Source organism: Benincasa hispida, chromosome 12 (assembly GCF_009727055.1).
Source record: "Benincasa hispida cultivar B227 chromosome 12, ASM972705v1, whole genome shotgun sequence".
Taxonomy (NCBI): domain Eukaryota; kingdom Viridiplantae; phylum Streptophyta; class Magnoliopsida; order Cucurbitales; family Cucurbitaceae; genus Benincasa; species Benincasa hispida.
This window is the reverse complement of record NC_052360.1, coordinates 24,145,256-24,150,479: the sequence shown is the minus strand read 5'-3', so window position 1 is coordinate 24,150,479 and position 5,224 is coordinate 24,145,256.

Genomic DNA, 5,224 nt, shown 5'->3' with positions numbered 1-5,224 from the left:
CATAATGGAAACCTAGGACTTAATGCATTTGTTAATTAATCCTATATGGGTGCTTTGGACCTAGTAGAACTGACTGCATTTAGTTTAATTAGGCTTTGCTTTCAGGCTTTAATTATTATTTAGGTCGCTTGCTTAGGTTAATCAAACAATTTAGCTGCATGTAGCATTGTTGAGTTAGGTTAGGTTATGTAGGTCGTCGTGCACGCATAAATTGAATGCATGTTCAATTAGCGGTGATAGAAATTGCATTAGAATTCCCCTTGCTCTCGAAACTACATACATCAAGTCATAGGTTATATTTATCCATTGTACTCTATTTTCTTGAACTTCACCATCTCTTTCCACACCAAAACCTCCCATTTACCGCTCTAATTAGTCAATTAGCTTAACGAAAAGCCCATACTAGTGCTTCCCTGTGGATCAATCTAGACTTGCCACTGTTACTACGTCATTGTAGTAGTAGTTGTAGAATTTGGTATTACAAATTTCATTTGATTGTCAAAGAGAGATTTGTGATACCCATCCCTCAATCCTTTTAATTAAGCTTGAGAAAGAGAGTTCTAAACTGGAACTTAAAGGAACTCTTATTCAAGAGAACCAGTGAGCGAAAGAAAGATCTTTTCAAGCCCATTGTGAAAGAATAAAACGTTTACAAATATACAACCACAGTTATGCATTATAGAGAAAATTACAACATGCTTTCTTAACTTAAATACAAAGGGAATCGAGTGACATACTTTTAAAAGAACTCTTTTTCACGTATTCCCTCGATCTGCACTGGTCAAGCATCCCAGAAAAATCTAAACGATCACGAACGCAACGAACACAGTGTAATCACGAACTGTCTGGTCCTCAAACGGTAATCCTCGACACTGCCACTCGGTTATCTGGGTAATCTCGGAGTGCGAATCCATGAGATGTGGGCTCTGTGTCAATTTGGTAGAGGGAAGGGGGATGTATAAGATCGAGTTACACAACCGAGTAAGTGGGAGAAATAAAAATCTATCATACAGACAAAGGGGTACTCGATCATTTAGTAAACGAAGCAATCGTGTAGCTAACTCACTCGTCGTTCACTCTCTGAAAGGGCTATCGTATAGCTCTTTCTCTTCACTCGATCGATTGTATGGATAATGATTCGATCGATCCAAAAAATGAAAACACTTTTCATTTTATTCTTCAGTTATTAAAACTGAAATTAACCTCCCACTTGCACGGTTAATGGAGAAAAGAAAATAACCAACTAAAACAATTATCTCATAATTGTTTTTATTATAAATAAATTTAATAACTAATTTCTCATATTATATTTATAACTTATAGTTTTAATATCGCATCATATGTAATATTTAAACCATAGTCATTTTCTCCTTTATTTAATATGAATCATATTTATATTAATTCCTCCAATTAATGTATCTAATACATCAAATCAATTATATCACATATAATTAAACCAATTTAATTATATCATATATAATCAAATTCCCTCTTGTTAATTTGAACACTTCAAATTAATCCAAAAACTGATTCTCAACTTAAAGCCATTGAGCTACCAAGGGGACCTTATGGACCTAAAGCTTGAAGCTCCAATGGTACGTGAATAACTGACTAAACTCTTTAATCACGATATCCACCATCCTTAACTGTCGGGCACTCCAACTAAAGACCGACAGCTACACTCTTCGCACTATAGATATATATCTGTGTCCATTGGATATAACCAATCAACAGTACGATAACCCTTCACAGATTGCTCGTAAGTACAACTGGGCCGTTTACCATTTTGCCCCTGTAGTTACATTTAACTCCTTAAGAACCATTGATTCCTCTAATAAACAATACATCATAGTCCTACTATGAGTGAACACTTCTTGGGCCATGAGAAAGTGTGTGGCGCCACAGCGTTAAAGCCCCAGAATAAGCCCTCAAGGGAGCAATCTATCGACTTACCCCTGCTTCGGGGAAGGAGTGAATTCCGTCTTGTGTGGCTGAGTTCCCAACTCCCCAATCAGACAAATCCCCAAGGTGGTAGGTTTGAGTCGGTAATTTGGCCACTCGCACCTATGCAAATCAAAAGACCGTCCTCTTAGGTAGGAGTTCCCAACTCACTCAGGATTAAGGTCATGTTACCTATGGTCATCCTAGTGAAATGAAAGTCTCTGTCATGAACGATGTTATAAAACGAGACTAAACATTTCATGGTCCGGTCTTATACAGACTCCTTTGTATAGGATACCTCTGTTTGCATCTCTCCACATGAATGATCAAGATCAAACCATCTGTAGCACTTAACAACACTTGTAACATCTATAAAGCGGCTCGTATTCATAGTGTCACCAGGATAAGGTTTCCCTCCTTTATCCATATACTACAAACCATTTAGGTTATCACTTAAGGCATGATCCACTTGTATGTCTCCAAATACATGCTTAAATTATAATGATAACCAGGGATCTTAGTTTATTAGTTTGTGGTTAATGCAACCAAAATATCTCATATTCCATAGACAACAGTGAAGAAAATATCTCGTATTATTACATCACAAATGTTTGTTCATACATATGTTTACAAACTACAGGACCCTACGAGATTTAGGGCATCAACCCCAACAGGACTAGCATGTTGAATTGGTATTAGAATGACAAAACAATATTGGAGGCTTATAATGAAGAAACTTAAGGTTGTATCTATTAGTTTCAATTGCATGAAAATAAGGTTGGTTTCCAGGCATTACAAAAGGGATTGAGCTTGAGAGAGGAAACTTGGTTAATAAACTTCTAAGCCTAAGTAAATAAATACATTAATTGAATGAAAATCCCTTAAGTCCACAACTTTGTTGAATGCAATCAATACCCAATCCTTTATTTTTTTTTTTCTCTTTCTTTATTATTTTTTAAAATTTTTATACTTTATAGAGGAAACCTAAACTAGACACACTACCTTCTTTTTTGGCTTGCCTACATAGATTACATGAAAAGACATCCAACTATGAACAATGTATCCTTAAAGACAGTTAATCCTACTTACTTCACAGGGAGATATTCATGCAATGAAAATTATGAGTGCCATAGTCACCCATGGTTACTAGCACCCCAGAAAGGAGGAGTGATCCTCATACATTTTTTTAACAACAAGCTTTCTTTTATTTTACAAAAACAACAACAAGCTCACTCTTTTTACTGTCACGACAACTTTATTTTACATACAATACAAGTTTTGACAAAAATGTAAGCATGCATTATTAAATTGACCATTAGTCACTTAAAAATATTACCTAGGTCTTTCAAGGTGACAACAAAAACATAAACCATATCATTTGATTCTAAGATCAAAAGAACCTAAGATAGAGGAGCGAATATCTTTAAACATGGATGAGAGATACCCCCTTCAAATTTTCTCAAAAGCAAACACAATCACAAGAAAAATATCATGTCATCACTTGTCCTAATCACAAGTAAAACAACAACTGTTCGTGCATATATAATCCGAGCTACGATGTTCAAGGAATCAACCAAATCACAACATATTATTAATTCAACCACACCAACTTTTTGAAATTAAATTGTCCCCAATGTATGTAAAACAATGAAAATCAAAAACAAATTAAAGGGAAATAGAAAACATTCCTTAAATTAGGATCTGCACCATGTGGTGGCACATGCATGCTTGTTCGCGTGATTTTTACATCATGCAAAATCATAAGTGTATGGTGTCAAGTTTTATAGTGATTGAGTTCGAGTATCGTCCACAAAATTGGGTCATTAATTTAATTAAGTACCACAACTACTTTTACCTCATTTTGTTTAGAGAACTAGACTTTAAAGATGGTTTTGTTAATAACACTACTCCTACTTAGATAACTGAAGACAACAATTAGAAATAAAGCTAAGATAAGATTCATGTAGTGTAATAATCAACTTAAACAATTAGAAGACTACTTTTTATCATACAACAAACATAAGCTAAGAAGATACTTATATAAAATGTTAAAAAATACTTTCGGTCTCCAAACTTTTATGAAAACAACAATTTAGTTCCTATACTTTGATTTATAACGATTTAGTTCCAGTACTTTCAATTTTGTAACAATTTAGTCTCTGAACTTTAGTATGTGATAATATAATTCTTGTACTTTCAAATTTGTAATAATTTAGTCCTTAACATACAAAAATTCATCTTAGTTAGATATCAGTTTTTATTATTTTATGATCTAGACTTAGGTTATCGGTTTATTTATGCAAAAAATCTAATTAAACCTTAACACTAATGTCTATAATAGAAACTAAATCGTTACAAATTTTAAAGTATAAAGACTAAATTGTTACACAGAAAAAATTATGGACTAAATTGAGATTAAAGTATATGAACTAAATTGTTACAAACTAAAGTTTGAGGATTAAATTGTTATTTTTATAAAAATTTAGGGACTAAATATGATTTTTAATGTAAAAGTCAGTAAAAATAAATGGAAAAGAAATAAAGTGAAAGAATAATGAAGTACTGGGAATAGAACATGAGAATGCAGGGTGACCAGCAAACAGTCTAACCACTGGATTGCGAGGAATATTTGGTTATCGAAACTATCCTTGCTTTATGGGTAGGAAATGCACGTGTTGACTAAATGAAAGACTGTTTTTAGAAACTATTCTTTTAGTTTTTGAAATAGAGTGTTTTTAAATATAAAAAATAATCAAAATATTCATAAATATATTAAAGTGTTATTATCTATCGTATATTGATAGATTACTATCATCTATCATTGATATATATTCATAGATTTCTCGCGGTAATATTTTACTAAAATTAAAAATATTTTCAATACTTTTTTAATTTAAAACAAATTTCCTTTTGAAATCTCTTTAACATTTTTTAAAATGTTTTTAAAATTGAAAAAACCGAAAAATTGAATTGGATATCAAATATATTTTTTAAGAACTAAAAACTCAAAAATAAAAAATTAATTAATTATCTATAATATTTTAAAATTTATAGATCAAATAAAAATCAAATTTAATTTTTTAAAAACTATTAAAACTTACCGCAAAATAGGTGTAACATCTTATAATCAGATTAGACAGAATATATATTTTAAATTGACAAAAAGTATTATTCCTTGACAACAAAGCCGTATGTTTGACTATTTCTCCGTTCCTCCCTTCCTTGTGCTGCACTCAAATTTTCTTTTTCTTTTTCATTTTAATTTGTCATTATTATTATTATT